This window comes from Miscanthus floridulus, chromosome 11 (genome assembly GCF_019320115.1).
Source record: "Miscanthus floridulus cultivar M001 chromosome 11, ASM1932011v1, whole genome shotgun sequence".
Lineage (NCBI taxonomy): Eukaryota > Viridiplantae > Streptophyta > Magnoliopsida > Poales > Poaceae > Miscanthus > Miscanthus floridulus.
The window spans coordinates 13,776,980-13,796,771 of record NC_089590.1 but is presented as its reverse complement, the minus strand read 5'-3'; the positions used below and the strand labels follow the sequence as shown (position 1 = coordinate 13,796,771).

Sequence of the window (19,792 nt, the reverse complement as noted above, 5' to 3'; positions counted from 1 at the left end):
GTGAAGACAAGCCAAATTGGTGGGTCAGATGGACGCGCAAGGTTCAGGCAGAGCTGGGACTAGCTTATCAGCGATGGTGGAGCACGACAACGACGGCACGGGCTCACCGGAGATGGAGCAGCGGCGACGGGAAAAACAGAGAACGAAGAAAGAAGAACGGCGGCGGCTCCAGAGCTTTATAGGACAGCCAAGGAAGCGCAAGGAAGCCACGATGAAGCCTTCAGCACGCCAACGCGACGCCTAGATGGCCACGCGCGCGACTGGAAGCAAGTCGAAGCTCGCCGGCGGTGTAGCGCAAGCGGTGAACACTGTTCATAGTAATTACAAGTTTGCCATTCGCCAAATTTCACAAATTACTCTCAAATTTTCATAACAACTCAAAAATCTCCAAAAATTAAAGTTGTTCAAAATCAAAAGTTCTACAACTTTGCTTTTATAACCATCTCCTAATTCGGTCTAGATTTTGAAATGAACTTTTGAATTTGAATCGGGAGATTTAGCGAATTACGCCTTTTTGATTTACTCAAAATTTTTCTAAACAACTTGAAAAACTCCAAAAATAAACTTTGCTTAACTTGTCAAGCACTACACTTTTTCTTCAAGGCTCAACCCCAAACTATGCTTAGATTTTGAAATGGATTTTCAGGGTAGGATTTAAATGTCGAAAAGCGGGGTTTTCTTGAAAAATTCAAAACCCAGACAAACTTTGAACTTGAGTCAAACAATACAATTCAACACTTATTACACAAATGTAAACTTGTTTTAGTAAATGCACATCAAAGTTTTCACCAAATGCCAAATGCTTTGCAATGCATATGATGACATGTCAGATTTTAATATTTAAACACCCGAGGTGTTACACCGGCTCACCCGACCCTGGCTGCTCCTCATCGGCACATTGCTGCTTCGAGCTCTCCCTCAACTCGGAGGGCCTGGATAGAGTAGGGCGGTCGGTTCCCGCCGACTCTAGGGGCACCGCGGAAGGCCCGGACGGAGCGAGGTGGCCTGATTCCACCAGCTCTGGGGGTGTGTCCTCCCCCTTCTGCCCTAGGGCATGCAACGGTAAAGGCCCCATCTACGGCAGGGATAGATCCTCATCCCCGCCGCCTAGCTTGTCCCATTGGATGGGTGACCTAGAACCATCGCCTTCTTCTTCTTCTTCTTCTTCCTATTCCTCCTCCAAACCTTGCCACTGCTTTCCTCGGTTCAGCCTCGCCCGCTGCCTCACCTTCTTGTCATCCTTATCCTTCTTCCTCCACTCATCTATGGCACGGTTCGCCACCCTCATGGCCGCGTGCTCTGGCAGCGGCATGACGGAGGCCCAAAAGCCCATGTCCACCAGCAGCTCGATAAAGGCTGGATCCGGCCGCATCATGGGATGTCCTAGGATTGGGAACATGATGTTGGACTCATCCATCGCCTCCTTGATGCGCTATGCAACCTCACTGTCATGGAGTGGCCCCTGGGTGAGTGCTGTCCCATCGGGCTACGCGCCGGGCGTCAGTCCATACAGCAGGAGGGCGTGCGCCATCAGCAACGCCTCCCTCCTTGCATGGTATGCCCTGATAACACCAGCCCCGTGAAGGCCGTAGCTCCTTAAGGATGCGACGGACTCGAGGAGGTCGCACATCCTCTTCTTTTCCTTGATGGGTGGCCCCCATGGCCACATCGGCGGTGCGTCTTCGATTAGGCCCCCGGTAAAGACCGACAAGGGGCGACAGGGTCATTCTTCAAGTAGAACCACTACGTGTGCCACCCCTTGTTGGATCTAGACAGCTGGCAGGGCATGTTCTCGGTCGCTCGCTGCCCCTAGAGGTGGATGCCCGCGCATTCCATCAGCACCGAGATCTCCCTACCTCTGTCCTTCCTCTTAAGTAGGGAGATGGAGAAGAAGTACCTCCACAATTCAAAGTGGGGTTCGATCCTCAGGTATCCCTTACATAGCGCGATGAAGGCCACGATGTGCTAGATCCCGTTGGGGTTCAGATGCTGCAGCTCAATCTAGTAGTGGTGCAACAGTCCCCGGAAGAACGGATGGGGAGGAATCATGAGTCCACGCTCGTGGAAGGGCGCAAAGGACACGACGTACCCATCGGGCGGCGCTGACACATCCTCGCGACTAGGCATGAGCCACTCCGCCGTGTCGGTCCTCCTGTGGAGAAGACTGTGCTTAACAAGGCCCTCCATGCATGTGTGGGTGACGTTGGAGCGGTACCACGACTCCATGGAAAACAAAGATGGAGGAGCAAGGACTTTTTGGTGACGGCTGAGAAGCAAAGGCTACGGATCTAAGGCGCTGGCGGCAGATTAGCAAAGGTAGCAAATCCGAATGACACTGGCAAAAAGGCGAAGAAGGCAAGGTTGTTGTTTAGTGTGCCAAAACATGGAGGGGGAGGCCGCTATTTATAAGGTGGGGTGAAGCGAGAGGCAAACCGTCCGCCTAGATCTACGCACCCACCGCGTCGTGTCACATCACCTCTCTAAGAAATGTGCGCACGCCACCTCTGGCCGCTCCCTCAAAGGACGTGTCGGATCATGGTTCGTTCTATTCGATGGACCGAGAACCGCCACAGGTAAGATAGGATACGGAGCTGAAAATGCTCCCATGGCCCATTCAGGCCTGAGAATTCGAAGGTTGGCCCACCGACGGGTTCACAACCGCTATGGGCGCTTTTAGAGTGAGGGTGGAAAGGGATGGGCCCGATAGCGTCCAGTACCCAGGTGCACGAGTGCCACGAGCATCCTGACCCATGTTTGAGTCTTTGTCGGTTCATAGTCGATGGTTTTAATCGAATAAAGGCAGCGAGCCCTTGGGACTGGTTGAACGGACCCAGGAACTATATGGATTGGCCGCTAAGAATCTAGAGTCGGTCACCAGCTAACCCATACTACACCCCTAGAATGGGAAGCTAGGGCCCCATGCGGACTAGCCTGTTAATAGCTCACCGAGTCCCTCCATTTTATCAAAAAAGCGCTTGAGGGAGGATGATCACAAGATGAGCTGACTCCTCGACTGAACCCCTGCTATGCACGGAGGCTCGAGGGAAGTTGGACTCACAAGGAGACCGAATACGCGGTCGCATGACGATGGCGTATTGATCAGATCCTAGGGAGGGATCAGAATCCCACAGCTATATGTTTCCAAGGAGTTTGATCGCAATAGAAGGGAATCACAACCCACCAAGGCGTCCCACGGGCAGCAGAAGATCGAAGCCCTCGAAGTCCCTCCATCCGAAAAGCCTACGAAGGAGTATCCTACTCCTCCGTAGGCTCTAGGGCTACTGTCGGGTATCGGTATTAGGGATACCCGAAGAAGGGATCTGAGGACCACGGATGACAACTCGCTTAGATAATCAAGGACGTATTTCAGTCTCGACCGACCCCGAGGGTACGGGAGCCATCTCGCTCGACCCTGAGGGCACGACCTCGTGTCGTCCGACCCCGAGGTCACAAGCTCTGTCTAGCCCGACCCCTTGGGCACGGGACCCGTGTCACCTGACCCTAAGGGTACGGGAGCCATCTCACCCGACCCTGAGGGCACGGGCTCCGTCTTGCCTGACCCCTGGGGCGCGGGCTCCATCTCGTCCGATGGAGACCCATAGTGTCTCCAACCACTATGGGTCAGAAGGTACGACGCCGGGGTCAAACTTCTGACATCAGGCGGGATGCAGACATGTCTCGACGTGACCCATGGCCACGTCAGGCCATGCCTGGGGTTCACATTGCCAACAGTGATAGGTGCGTGGTCACTGTGCTGCCTACTCCCCATACGGCCGCTGACGGGCACGTCGGTTCACCATGCCATGCGCCGGGACGGGATGGGACGCTATGACCAGCTGATGACGTCGAGGCAAAGTCGTCCATGGGACGCTATGACCAGCTGATGACGTCGAGGCAAAGTCGTCCCCGTCACCATCTACAGCGTTGACGGGACCTGCGTGTAGGAGAAAAGGACGCGGCGGCCCTGGAGGTCTTCTTCTCCCTTGCTTTTCTCCTTTTCTCTCTCTGTAACCTACACCTTCCTCTTCACCTATAAAAGGGGAAGCAGAAGCACATGGCTGGGGGAGAGACAACTAACGAGGACACGGCTGAACAAGCTCAGCAAGACTCAACTCCATTCGATCTTTTCACCAAAGACTTGGGAACTTCTGCCTCTTTCGCTCGTTTGTAACTCCTACCACAAACTAGTGCCGATAACATGAACAGTAGCAGACTGGACATAGGGACATTTCGCCAGAACCAGTATAGATCCTTGTGTCCTCGTGCACACCATTCGGGCCAGACGTGCAGATATAAATTTACTAGCCGGTGATCCGAAACACCGACACATGGTCAAAAGGTTTTTGTTTACATATATAAGAATAGTCGTGTTCCTTCAAAAGGATGAAGACTGTTATGAGTGAAATAGATAATAATTAGACTATACCAGTGAAAATAAACACAAGCGTTTTAGCTATACAAATAGTTTGACAGTTATCTGAGTCCGTCTGAGATAGAGATTTCTTAAATCCAAAATGAAAACTTCACTGATCATAGAGGTGTAAACAGATCAGATATGGACAGTATATATAGTTTTTTTTTTCTAACTTGCATTCGGATATGGATAGTATCAACTATGCAGACCTGACCCCTGACGGGTGTCGAGCTTGGCGGCTGCACTGGGCCCTTAAAAGCTAGGGGCCCAATTTCAGATATGTGTTTGTAGGTGTACGAGATCACTGGCTTAGTAAAAGATATGCTACGTGCGAGTCGATTTGCCTTCTGTCGCTCCAGCGCTGCTTTGTCGATATGCGTCACGCGTCGCCGACTCCGATTACTCGATGTGAACAGCTACGCGGCAACGGCTAGGCAGCCGGCGACTCGCGCACTTTGTTTTAGCATTTCCGAGCCACGCGAGTCCGAGAGATGATCAGACGACGAGACATTCAGTTGCATCTGCGTCGAGCATTGACTTATTTGTTTAATCATCAATGTTTTGATTTGTCCTCATCAATCTTTATTCTTTAGAGTACAAGGCTCCGAGATTATTCTGATATGGGATTTGGAAATCCCATACAGAGCTGGCGTGCAGCTATAGTGTAATGTGACCTAAATCTATACTCAACATATTTTTAGTAAATTACTTACTAATACTTGTTTGAATTACTGATGAAGTATTCGAGGTCCGTAATGTCTTCAGAAAGATTAAATGGTTTGGCGACTATATGCATTGATGAGAAGGAATTATTAGATGAGATTGTTATTGACGCCAGCATCAATAAGTTTACATATGCAAATATTAGAAGAAAAATTAAAGATAATATTTATAATTTGTCTAACAAGAATGTTTTTGGATGTATTAAAGTGTTTATTAGAAACATCATTATTATTATAATTATATTAAAGGATCCATCTTTTTAGCTTCGCTTCATGCCACCAAACTGACAGGACCGGGCCTGATCATCTGTACTAGAAAAGATGCATCACATATATCAAACTTTTAACAGTTTGATTCAGATATTTTTTTTTGGGAATCAGTTTGATTCAGATATGATATGGATATTGAATGCCTCGATTCAAAATATTCATTTAGTACCAAAATTGTGTCGGTCAGATAATTTGGTTGCGATTAACCTTGTACTGGTCATCCTTAAAGGATCTAGCGTATACCTTATCATACTATTATTTTTATAGTTAATATTAATCAGTTTTAAGAATAATTTTTACCTTGATATAGGTTATAATAAAGAGAAAATTACTTATTTGACATAAAAAAATACTTGCTGCTCCCAATTTAGCACTCAAACTTGAAATGTTCCTGGCCTCCCTTGAAATTTTTGTTCCCAAAATAACACTACCTTCCATTTAGTGATTTAGACCACCTCTATCGTGAACTATCATGTGGGGCCACATGCAAAAAGACGAGAATGCCCTGACCCTAACATGGAGGGTGGCGCCGCGGGCACCACGTACGCCCTGGCGCGGCTCCTCCGAGCTCCAGTGAGGCACCTCCTCGCCCCGTCGCGATCCTACGCGGCTGTCACGGCCCATGCGTGCCAGGCGAGGCCCCTCCCGGCACCGTCGCGTCCGTCGCGGTAGGTCCTAGGCCCGGTTAGGCCCCTCCCCGCTCCGTCACCACCCCGCGCGGCCCTGGAGCATATGGCACGGCCCCACGTGAACCGGGCGCATCCGCTCCTCGCACTGGCACGGCGGCACCTCCCAGGCCTGCGCGTGGCCACCCGACACTCCTCCGCGCGAGGCCCCAGCTGGCACCGGAAAAAACACCAAAACACTTATGTACTACAGGGAACCAAGGTTTTCATTTTCGGAAATTAAAATTTATCAGGGGTCACAGATAAAGAGGATAAACATGATATATTGGAAATATTGGACCAAATTCAAATAAAATTTAATTTGAATCTAAGTAAATTTAAATAAATTTAAACAAAATTTATATGAAAAAGATAGATATTTTCTTATCGGCACCTACGGATAAAAAAGATATATCGGAAATATCAAGAGATTTCGGTCGAAAAAGGAAACCAGGGAACAACAACCATGTTAAAAATAAAAAAAATGGCAACTAAACATGTCTTTACCAGAGAGAATGTCACCACGGACGGCAAATTAAAGGAGGGGCAAAATCGTCCTTTTGCATTTGAGTTAACACTTACCTGTTCAATCTAACGCAATCTAACGATAGTGTCATTTTGGGAAATTTCAAGCGAGAGCAGATAAGGAAAATTTCAAGTTTAAGTGGTAAATTGGAAACAACAAGTTTTCCTGCTCGTGCTCTTGGTCGGCCCATAAGTTTTCTACAATTGTAGGAATTTTCCCAAGAGTGTTCCCAATTGTTGTTCCCAAGAGTGCGATGAGGAAGAAATTTTCTCTATAATAAACTACAACCTCTGAAGACTGCTATTGTGGAAAATAACTATTTTAACAACATATTGCACAACCTCTGACAACGTGTTAAGGGAAAGTTACATGTTTTTGCAACGTTATTATGTTAAGATAGTTGTATGCTTTTATAAAGGTTATTTTTTTTTGCGACATGTGTCTACATAATTCTAAGTTTTACAAATTTACATTTTTTTGTTCAAAATGTAATGTGCATCGTTTCAAGGGAGCTGTATGTGTCGGCGGGCCCTATGCCAAGCGGGGCACGGTGGCAGGCCCCTGCAGTGACGGGGCCCACATGTCATCCTCACATTGCTCCTGCTCTACCTAGCAAGTGTCGTCCGCGGGCCGCGGCCAGCAGGCGCCGCTCCTGCCGCCGTTGCGGCGCCGCAGCTCCGAGAAGTCGAGGCGCAGCTCACCAACCTGACCAAGCGCGTCACCAGCATAATCTCCGACCGCTCCAGATTCTGCATCGCGGACCCGTAAGTTTTCCCGCTCGTGCTCTTGGTCGGCCGCGCCATCGATTAAAGGTCGAGCTCGTCGCGTTTCGTGCTTCCCATCGGGATGACTCGGGCTGTCTTTGGTGTTTCAGGGAGGAGGATTGGAATGCGGCATTCAATTACACATTGAACCTCGACTTCCTGCAGCAGTGCCTCGTCGAGACCAGAGGTAAATCTGCAAATCGGTAACGCTCACATTTCTAGAGGGGTTCTTGCTGAATTCTTGGATGGATTCTTCAATACAATAGCAAGTACCGATGGCAAGAGGTTCTTAGTTTGACTGTTTGAGAGATGGAAAGTTTTATAACTTTTTTGAAGAAAGAACAATTGTGGTGGATCACCACTTTTGTAGTCCATGTTGGTTGTCCATATTGGGTAAATAGTTGGCACTAATTCAGAATACATCTAAAACTAAATAATTGGCACTAGTTCAGAATACATAAACTAGTATGAATTCTCTGCACCTGACTGCATCCATGATGTTATTCTATATGTGTACATGTACCGATGATACACTCCAGTACTCCACTACTCCAGCATAGAGGAACTCTGTGTCTTTGTCTCATGTGCCTTTAGTAATGGATGGGCAAAGATCAAAACGCAACACATTTGAATGACTAGAATATTATATATTTTTTCCTTTCTGACTTAAACAGCAGTCTAATCTTACAACTGAAGATTTGAAGCTATTCATATGTTTGATAAAATCGAAGAGTTATACTTGCAGAAGAGTATGCCCTTTTGAATGAGATATGTGATTTGCATACATGGATACATGAGGTCTTCTGTTCTCTTATGTCTAAATTCAATCTAGTAAGGACCATGCATCTTAGCATGCTTCTTAAATTAGACAACCCTGAACTGCCATGCTCTACATGCAGTACTTCTCTCTAGAACCTGTGAACTTATAGAGTATAGGAGATCTGTAATAATTTCTGCTCTCAACTTTTAGAGTATACTGGGACATATTTTAATTGTTGGTTGTTTATCAGATGATTAAAAGTATATTATTCTGATGTGAAAAAATGATTCGTAAAGGTGATCTGGTTGGTCGTCTATGCACACCAGCAGAAGTGAGATTCTACTTCTCATGCCTCCATGATCAGAAAGGTGTGAACAATATCTTCCTGAACACTACTATAAACTGCAACCAGTCCTCTTGGGTGCAGGGATGTGAGCCAGGATGGGCTTGCTCAGTTAGTCCAGATATTTTACTGAGCAACATCAACAGCAGCATGATTCCACGAAGAAGTACCAACTGTCAACAGTGTTGTGAGGGTTTCTTCTGCCCCCGTGGTCTTACTTGCATGCTGCGTGAGTTTTTCCAACACTTCTGAGATAATTATGCTCGTGATCTGGTACTATTTTCCAACGTGTGTTGAGCTTTCTGTTTGTTGCCTGTAGCTTGTCCACTGGGCTCATACTGTCCACATGCCAAAGTGAACATAACCACTGGTCTTTGCGATCCGTAAGTCGTCGCTTTTTCTGTTTGGTTTGCATTTAGACCATGGTACGCAAACAATGTGTGATTGCATTCATATGAATTGCTGAACTCTGTACAGATACAAGTATCAGTTCACCCCAAACTCAAGAAATGCCTGTGGTGGCGCTGACATGTGGGCTGATTATAAGAGGACAGAAGATGTATTCTGTCCAGCAGGTTACTACTGCCCAACGGCAACATCCAAAAAGTCCTGTAGCAGCGGGTAAGGATCTTATCCTATCATTCCTCTCTCTTTCTTCGCATGAATGTTTACAAAATTATTTGACTTGGTCATGTTGCTTCCTCTTTGGCTTTTATTCAGGCACTAGTGCAGGTTGGGTTCCACCACTGAAGATAGTAAGCATTATCTGCCAGATATCTGATCCTGCAGTTTCATTTCTAATCTCACGTTCATAGCAATTGTCCTTCAGTATGCTGAATTCTGATTAAAATGAGAGCACAAAAAATGAGAGCACATTTGTGCTTGGTGCTTGCTTGGTGGTAAATCCTCAAAAAATCTCATCATTTTACATTTTTGCTGCCATGCTATCTTACATCTTATAGTAATGTTCTTTGCAAATCTCTGATCCATTAACCCTAGTAGATTTCAGTGCATAACCTCCTATGAGTATAAAAATTGAAAATCGCAATTTGATGCAGGGTGCATTGAGTGTGGTGCTTTTGATCATATATAACTGATCAGTTCCTCACAATCCGTGAACGGAGAAAAACAAGATCGAGGGAGAAAGCCATTAAGATGGCTAGGCAGCAGATCAGAGCACAAAAGCACTGGAAGGTGGCAAAACAGCTATTGAAGAGTCATGTAAACGGAAGCCAGAGTCATGTTCCTCACACGTTAGGGTCCTTTGCTCAACATGCAGATAGAGAGGACCCTACCCATAGAACGGAAGAGACACCAATGGTTCCAATGAAGGCACAGGAACTATCACTGAAGGCACAGGAACTATCAGAAGCTTCAGTGTTTGAGAGTGAAGGCACGAACGAGATATCTGAATCTGCTTCGTCAGTTGTGGTGATTTCGAGTGGTGGTGGGGAAACTGCTGTTACCAAGAACAAATGTGCGCTGAAAGGAAAGTACAGATCAACAGTCTCACAAAGATTCAAGTACGCATATGTGAGTATCGAGAAGGAGAAGATCGAGGAGCAAGAAAACAAGAACCTTTCCTCTAGTAGTGTCGTTACTACGGTGAGTGAACAGAATGAGATATCTAGGCCTTTGCTTAAAGTTGAGTTCAAGGACCTTACCCTGACACTAGGGAAAAACAAGCTACTGAGATCTATCACAGGGGAGCTCCAGCCTGGCCATGTTACCGCTGTCATGGGCCCCTCAGGTGCTGGCAAAACCACATTCCTCAATGCCATTGCTGGGAAGGTAGCTGGCTATAAGATTAACGGTTCAATCCGTGTTAATGGAAAGTATGGCAAAATCCGCTCTTATAAGAAGATTATTGGCTTTGTGCCACAAAATGATATTGTTCATGGAAACTTAACTGTGGAGGAAAATCTTTGGTTCAGTGCAAAATGCAGGTACTGATGCCTAATGATCATTGTCAATTATTCTTTCAGTTTCAGTAACTAACACAACCATGTCTAAGAACATATATTTCAAACAAGCAGGCTATGCACGCAAATGCCACAACGCGACAAGGTCCTCACTGTTGAAAGGGTAATAGATTCCTTGGGCCTTGAGACAATTAGGAATTCATTGGTTGGGACAGTTGAAAAACGTGGGATATCTGGGTGGCAGAGAAAGCGTGTTAATGTAGGAATTGAGATGGTCATGAAGCCGTCCCTTCTTATGCTGGATGAGCCTACCTCTGGCCTCGACAGCTCTTCATCGCAACTCCTTCTAAAAGCTCTTCGCCGTGAGGCTCTTGAGGGCACAAATATTTGCGCTGTTATTCACCAACCAAGGTTACCCACAAAAAAATATTTTGCTAGAGATAATTTGGAGATTTCTGAAAGGTTTCTCAATATAATGATTCTTTCTGCTCTGCAGCTATACATTGTACAGTATGTTTGATGATTTGATACTTTTGGCAAAAGGAGGTCTAATAGTTTACTGTGGTCCTGTCAACACGATTGAGTATTTCAAAACTCTTGAGATTCATGTTCCTGACCGTGTAAATCCGCCAGATCACTACATTGACATTCTTGAAGGAATTGTAGAGTCTGACTCAGGCATCAAAGCGAAGCATCTTCCTCTGCATTGGATGTTGTACAATGGCTATGAGGTGCCAAATGACATGAAAGATGATATGGAGACAATGCATGACGGAAACAGGACATCATTGCCTAGATCAATGCCCAATCAACTTCGCAACATCAGAAATACATATGTGGGAGAGCAAGGCCACCTCCAGTGCGACTTATCAAGACCTAAGGATCGGTTAGGAAGGACACCAGGGATTCTGATTCAATACAAGTGCTTTCTGGGCAGGTACACTTAAAAGTCAATATTCTCAATCTTGTGAAAATTTTGAACTGCTATTTTATCACTTTTTAGATTTACTTTCCGCATGCCATTGCAGGGTCACGAAACAGCGTTTGCGCGAAGCTGGCCTGCTTGCGGTTGATTTCCTAATACTATGTTTGGCTGGAATATGCCTTGGGATTACTTGCAAAGTTCAGTGACCCGACATTTGGGATGCCTGGATATATTTACACCATAATTGCAGTCTGTAAGTTTAATACTTCAGTATCCTATGTGTTTGCACTCTCAATGTCGTGAAGTTACTGTGATGCAGCTCTTTTGTTCAAAATTGCAGCACTGAGGTCATATTCACTGGAAAGGTTGCAGTACAAAAGGGAGAGAGAATCTGGGATGAGCTCTTTTGCATATTTCCTTGCCAGGGACACCATTGACCATTTTAACACAGTTGTGAAGCCGGTTGTTTACCTCTCCATGTTCTACTACTTCAGCAATCCAAGGTCAACGATGGCTGATGACTACACAGTGTTATTAGCACTTGTGTACTGCGTGACCGGGATTGGTTATACTTTGGCTTTCTGCTTCAATCCTGCTTTAATTATCATTCCTATTCCTATTCTGGCTTCTTTCATGAATTGTATTCTATGACTCTATTTTGCAGTGTGCTGCAATAATACCAGTTATCCTGACCTTGTTGTCGACTCACCCAAGTACACATCTGTTCCTGAAAAACTTGTGCTACACAAAGTGGGCACTGGAGGGTTTCATCATTGTAAATGCTAAAAGGTACTTCCTTTGTTTCAAATGGAAAGTCATTCTGGTTTTGTCCTAAGTGAAACCGTCTTACACTTGAACAAGTTTTGACAAAAAAAAAAAAAACGATATTTATGATATCAAATAAGTATCATTAGATTCATCATGACATAGTAATGCCTATTTCGTGTGACAAATATTGGTATTCTTCTTTATATATATAACTTGTTATGACCGGTAAGGTCTATGGGCGCAGACACCAGGGCTAGCAGCCCAGGTGGGTCGGTGGACCAGTTGGTTACCAGGGCTAGCAGCCCGGTTGGGTCGGTGGACCAGTTGGTTAGCAAGTCCTAAACTCTAGGATACTTATCTCTTCAGTTTGTTATTTAGATTGAGTTAGAGTTAAGTTAGTTAAAGATTTACTTGTATAAGTATGGGACTCTTATGAAGGAATAGATTTAGCCTGGGATTGAGTTTAACTCACCTTGGCCCTCGGGCGTTACTGTTCATGATCCTCTATTGTCGCTGCGACCCAGACGTCTCCAGCCAGCCGCCGAGCACGGCGTCTCCCGTTCATCGCCGGGGTTCCAAGCCCAGGCCCTCCGTCTCTCACCCCTACGCCCTCCGGTCCCTAAGCCACACCGATCTGGTATCAGAGACCATGGCTTCCTCCAGTGCTGCTGCCGCTGCCGCGGCGACGGCCACCACCGTTTCCACCATGCCACCGCTGTCCGCGACCCTCGTCACGTCGGCTTCCCTAACACCACCCCCTGCACCACCGAACCTTGCGGAGTCCTTGGCCGCCTTGGTGACCATGCAGCGGCAGATGGGCGACATGTTCCACGGCATGCAGCGGCAGATGGTGGAGATGTCCCTACGCCTGGCGACGGTCGAGAGCTGCCCTGGTCCTTCGACAACACCGATCCTGCCGTCCTCCACAGCACCGCTCCTCCAGTATGGCATGCCGGGCTATGGGGCTTTCCCGGCGTCAGAGCCGGTAGTCTCTGAGATCCTGCCTTCACAGTCACTTCCATGGCCCACAGCGCCGCCTTCGGTGCCCACAGCGGCCGGCGTTACCTCGCAGCCATCTTCGACGGGACTTCCGATTCAGTCGATTCCGTTTCCGTCATCACCGTCGCCGGTACCGTCGTTGTCCTCCATCCTGAACGGGCCAATCTACTCTTCTGCGCCGGTGGTACATGAACCGCGACATCACCATGAGGGACAGGGGGACAGCCAGGGCGTTCCCAGGTCCCACAAGTTGTCCTTTCCCACTTACGATGGCAAAGAAGACCCGCTCGGATGGCTAAACCGTTGCGAATCCTTCTTCCGCGGCCAACTTACTAGTGAGGCGGACAAGGTTTGGCTTGCGTGCTTCCACATGACGGGATCAGCACAGCGGTGGTATTATGTGTTGGAACGAGACTTCGGCCGCCCATCTTGGACTAATTTCCGCCTGCTCTGCCACCAACGTTTTGGACCGGCACTGTCCACCAACCATCTTGCAGACCTCGCTCGACTACTGTTCGGTGCCTCCGTCGATGCTTACATGGAAGCTTTCCAGGCGCGCTTGGCGCACGCGGGACATCTGGCGCCGCTACAACAAGCGCAGCTGTTCACCGGCAGACTTCTGGAGTATCTCCGAGTTGACGTGGAACTCCATGACCCCCAGGATTTACACCGCGCCATGCGCCTGGCTCGGGCTTATGAACACCGCCATACATCAGCGGTCCTCACGCTACCAGCACCACCTAGTCGGCCTCCTCGGCGAGTTCTGGCTGGACAGCTAGGGGGTGCTATACCACCAGCAGCAACCGCGGCCTCATCCCCAAGCCGGCCATTCAAGCGCCTCACACCGGCGGAGATGGCAGATCGCCGCAAATTGGGCTTGTGTTACAACTGTGATGAACCATATGTGCAAGGACACAAGTGTCCGCGTCTGTTTTACCTTGAAGTGACCGATTATATGGTGGAGGAGCCAGAGTCAGATGACGAAGAACAACTGACAACAGTCGACCAGGACAAACCAACCATATCACTATCAGCCATCGCAGGGATCAGGACCGAGGATACTATGCAAGTTTATGTGCAAGTGGGCAATGTACACTGCGTAGCGCTCCTCGACTCAGGTTCCACTCACACATTCATCAACGGGGATGTCGCACGACGCGTGGGCATCCACTTTGATCGGTGCCCAGGTGCCGGGGTCACTGTCGCCAATGGTGACCGTGTCGAGTGCCGAGGGCTCACGCGCGACGTCGGCATACGCATTGCCGAAGAGGCCTTCTCAGTGGACTGCTATACAATTCCGTTGGACCGGTGGGATATGGTTCTCGGTGTCAATTTTTTGCGCACTCTTGGACCGATATTGTGGGATTTTGATGACTTGTGCATGGCTTTCAACAAGGCTGATCGACACGTTTTCTGGCACGGTATCGGCTCAACCCGCTATGATGTGCAGTCCACTCGACGGCTCTATGCTCTCCAGGACGCGGGCAGCACCACAGGTACAGCCTTGCTCCACAAGCTGCTCCACTCATTTGAGGATGTGTTCGCTACACCCGAAGGGTTGCCGCCTGCTCGACACTGTGATCACCGCATTCACCTCGTGCCACATGCGGTGCCAGTGGCCGTGCGGCCCTACAGATATCCCCAACTCCAGAAAGATGAACTGGAGGCACAGTGTGCTGCGATGTTGCAGATGGGGATGATCCGCCCGAGCACTTCAGCATTCTCTGCTCCTGTGTTACTTGTCAAGAAACATGACGGCTCCTGGAGGTTTTGTGTTGATTACCGTGCCTTGAACAAACTCACCATTAAGGACAAATTTCCCATCCCGGTGGTCGAAGAATTACTGGATGAGCTTCATGGGGCCCGGTTTTTCTCCAAGCTGGACTTGTGCTCAGGGTACCACCAAGTTCGTATGCATGCTGATGACATTGAGAAGATTGCTTTCCGGACTCATGAGGGTCATTTCGAGTTCTTAGTCATGCCTTTCGGACTGTCCAATGCACCGGCAACGTTCCAAAGTCTCATGAACACAGTGCTCCGGCCATTCCTCCGTAAGTTTGTCCTTGTGTTTTTTACGACATCTTGATTTATAGCCCCTCTTGGTCGACACATCTACAGCACATCAACGCAGTCTTGACTACCCTTCGTGACCATCAATTGCCGCTGAAACGATCTAAATGCGACTTCGCAACATCGGCAGTACAATACTTGGGACATGTCATCTCGGCAGCCGGTGTGGCAATGGATTAGGAGAAGGTCGCGGCAGTCAACACATGGCCTCAACCCGACAACGTGCGGGCGCTCCGGGGATTCCTAGGTCTCGCCGGGTACTATCGTCGGTTCATCAAAGATTACGGTTCGGTGGCTGCCCCCTTGACTGCACTTCTCAAGGAGGCGTTCCTGTGGTCTACAGCAGCCACGGACGCCTTCAACGCCCTCAAGAAGGCGCTGTCCAGTGCACTGGTTCTACAACTACCTGATTGGGACAAAACGTTCATGGTTGATTGCGATGCATCGGGTTCTGGATTTGGCGTAGTCCTCCATCAAGGCGCCGGGGCTCTGGCATTTTTTAGTAGACCTTTCGCTGCGAGGCACCACAAGTTAGCCGCATATGAGAGGGAGCTTATCGGTCTTGTCCAAGCCGTGCGGCACTGGCGTCCCTATTTGTGGGGCCGACAGTTCATTGTGCGCACAGATTATTATGCATTGAAGTTTTTGTTGGATCAACGGCTATCTACGGACAACATCAGTGGGTTAGTAAGCTCTTTGGGTATGATTTCACGATTGAATACAGGCCGGGAGCTCTCAATGTTGTTGCCGATGCATTGTCTCGGCGGGAGGCGGGCGATCTGATGCTCCAGGCCATCTCGGCTCCGACATTTCAGTTGTTCGACGACCTACGCCGCGAACTGCAGCTGGACGAAGACCTGCGAGCGCTGCGCGACTCCATTGTGGCTAAACGTGGTGAGCCTTGGCGCATCGCGGAGGGCCTCATCATGCACGGCGCCTACGTTTTTGTCCCAGCAACGTCGTTAGTCCTTCCCGTTCTCCAGATGGCACACGAGGCTGGTCATGAAGGAACACAGAAGACGTTGCAGAGGCTTCGGCAGGAGTTCGTGATCGACCATGATCGTCGCATTGTCCGGGACTTTGTGAGTTCGTGCCTAACGTGTCAGCGGAATAAAATCGATCATCTACACCCGGCCGGCCTCCTTCAGCCGCTAGAAGTCCCCTCGCAAGTGTGGTCAGACATATCCATGGATTTCGTGGAGGGGCTACCTCGTGTGCATGGGAAGAGTGTGATTTTAACGGTGATTGACAGATTTTCCATGCAGGCACATTTTCTTCCGCTCAGTCACCCATACACAGCAGCGTCGGTCGCCGGGGTGTTCTTTGACGGCATCGTCAAACTTCATGGTTTTCCGGCGTCCATTGTGAGTGATCGCGATCCAGTGTTTACAGGGCATGTGTGGCGCGATCTCTTCAAGCTCGCTGGGGTCAAACTAAAGATGAGCACAACCTTTCATTCGCAAACCGATGGACAGTCTGAGGTGGTCAATCGCACCATTGCTATGTATCTGAGGTGTCTCACAGGCGATCGTCCTCGTTCTTGGCTTCAGTGGCTACCTTGGGCTGAATATTGTTACAACACTTCGTTCCACTCTTCCCTGCGGACGACGCCGTTTGAGGTGGTGTATGGCCGGCCGCCACCGCCACTGCTGCCCTACACTGCGGGCTCGGCAAGGACAGCCACGGTGGACAGGCTTCTCTGCGACCGTGACACCTTTCTCGCTGATGTTCGGGATCGGTTGCTGCAAGCTCAGGAGTATGCCAAACGGCACTATGATGCTCACCACCGCCCTCTTCAGTTCAACATTGCGATTGGGTTTTCTTGTGCCTTCTGCATGGGCCGGCGCAGTCCCTGGTGCCGGGTTTTCATGGCAAGCTTAGTCCATGGTTTGCTGGACCGTTTTAGGTTATTGAACGCATTGGCGAAGTGGCATATCGCCTACGTCTTCCGGAGGGAGCTCGGATTCATGATGTGTTCCATGTTGGGGTGCTCAAGCCGTTTCGGGGAACCCCGCCATCAACTACACCAGTGCTTCCTCCTCTCCATCAGGGCCGACTGCTTCATCATCCTACACGAGTGCTTCGTTCTCAGCTGCGTCGCGGTGTGTGGCATGTGCTGGTGCAGTGGGAGAACATGCCGGAAGATGACGCTACATGGGAGCCCGTGGAGGAGTTCCGTGCTACTTTCCCTTCGTTTTAGCTCGAGGACGAGCTGTTTCCAAAGGAGGGGAGAGATGTTATGACCGGTAAGGTCTATGGGCGCAGACACCAGGGCTAGCAGCCCAGGTGGGTCGGTGGGCCAGTTGGTTACCAGGGCTAGCAGCCCGGTTGGGTCGGTGGACCAGTTGGTTAGCAAGTCCTAAACTCTAGGATACTTATCTCTTCAGTTTGTTATTTAGATTGAGTTAGAGTTAAGTTAGTTAAAGATTTACTTGTATAAGTATGGGACTCTTATGAAGGAATAGATTTAGCCTGGGATTGAGTTTAACTCACCTTGGCCCTCGAGCGTTACTGTTCACGATCCTCTATTGTCGCTGCCACCCAGGCGTCTCCAGCCAGCCGCCGAGCACGGCGTCTCCCGTTCATCGCCGGGGTTCCAAGCCCAGGCCCTCCGTCTCTCACCCCTACGCCCTCCGGTCCCTAAGCCACAACATAACTTGATCAAATTTAAGAAGGTTTGACTTCGAAAAGAAGTAGAATGATTTTTCTTTTTGGTCAAACTTAAGAGGGAGTAAGAGCTTTACACGTCACAATGTTTGTCAAAGTAGATATAACCATATAGGTGAAGACTATATTTGTTTTGCAAAAATAGTTATTCATAACGAAAGTTTGGTGACACGTTTGAAATTGTGACAGCTCGTTACATGAATTTAATCATGTGACGCCTGTAAATTGCAAGGGGCGTGTTTCTTGCCAAGTTGTTGCGAGACTGCGACTGCATATTTGTTCTAACCTATGTGCTGTTTACAGGTATCCGGGAGTGTGGTTAATAACTCGCTGTGGTTTATTGTTCGAGAATCACTTTGACGTCCACAATTTCAAGCTCTGTATTTCGATTTTGTTTATGTATGGTCTGTTCTTCCGGATCGTTGCATTTCTGTCTATGATTTTACTGAATAAGAAATGAGTGAATTCAAGTGTACACCTTTCTCATAAACATATTCATTTAACTGTAAATTTGTTTCTGCTCTTTACTACCAAAAATTAATACTCATTCCGTTCCAAATTATAAGTCGCTTTGACTTTTTTTTTACATCTATTTTGTTATGCATCTAGATATGTCTAGATGCATAGCAAAATGGATGAACCAAAAAAGTCAAAGCGACTTATAAGTTGGAACGGAGGGAGTAAAAGTGAAAGGTGCAAAAACTTGTCTTCACAGGGAAAGGAAGATGCTTGAGATACCTCATCTTCAATAATTATATTATAGTTGATTACTGTGCACAATATTATTGCTGTTGTAATGATTTGTGTCAGTAACCTTGTATAATCTACCATGGTAAACATAAAAAGTGTTGGTCATGTACATGGAGGGAAGATGGCAAAAAAAATTCTAGTTTTGATAGTAACCAAAGGATAAAAAAGAAAGTAGCACCGTTAATTTCAAAGACATATGTCATGAACTGGGCTGCCAAGTGGGCCGAAACTGGGCTGCCATGTGGGCTGGGTTGAAGAAAGGGCTTCAACTGCACAAGGAAGGAGCAATGTTGGGAGAGGGGGGTCCAAGAGAATAGAACCAATAATAACCTGAGCTTATCTTCTATCTGTGTTCAGGAACTCTTTAGGGTAGCTGTCTACCTCTGATTCCCGTCTTTCCTTACCTAATTCCCTCTAAATCCTCTTATATCCTAACTGGAATTGAGTAAATCTTAGTGTTGTTGAGTATTCTTGTCTGGATATCAAGGTCTCTAACATGGTCTTCATTTTGTTTTAGTTTTTGAAAGGCATGGCCAAGTAGGGGTCGAAATGGATTGAATCCTTGAATGTGCAATAGAAATAAAACAGTTCAAATTCAAATCCAAGTACGAATGTCTATTTGATTTTTTAAAACCTCAGGCTTGAAGCCCTTTTGATTTGGACAGATTCAGCCGAATCGTTGAGACAAGACATCTAAACTATTACAAATTGTGGGACGGGATCAGCCCAAACATGATACGGATCCAGGTCTCAACTATGTGATATACATGCAAGCTCGTGCATGCGCACACAGAGTTACCAGTTATGTGAATGAATATGCACGAGATATCTACGTGTACAGAGTTTTCCTGCACCATCCATCGACAAGGAATCTAGAGCTTGGAGTAGAATTGTAGAGTCGGATTCTAGTTGGATGCTAGAGATGCCCAACACCAGTGCTTAAAAAAGTCCTTTCAGACTGGCCATCCCTTCAGCTATCACTTTACCATGAACCGCCAACAAATTCCGTTAGGGCTTAACGCTATGCATGCTTTACTGTTTCCTCTTTTTTTCGCTCTAGATATATGTGCCGTCCCATATATTGGCAACAAGGAAACTGCAGCAAGATTAAATGGTCTCATATGGAAAGTTTGTCATTTATCTCTATAGGTGAAAAATACATAATGGTACATCCAATATTAAGTTTAAAATTAACAGCATGCGTCATACACAATAAAGGCGATGAGA

The 19,792-nt window shown here is 47.7% G+C and overlaps 1 pseudogene; it reads left to right on the top strand.

Moving 5' to 3' along the window:
* Window positions 1-5,922: 5,922 nt before the first annotated feature.
* Window positions 5,923-18,334, top strand: LOC136491672 (ABC transporter G family member 25-like; annotated as a pseudogene).
* The last annotated feature ends 1,458 nt before the right edge of the window (window positions 18,335-19,792 follow it).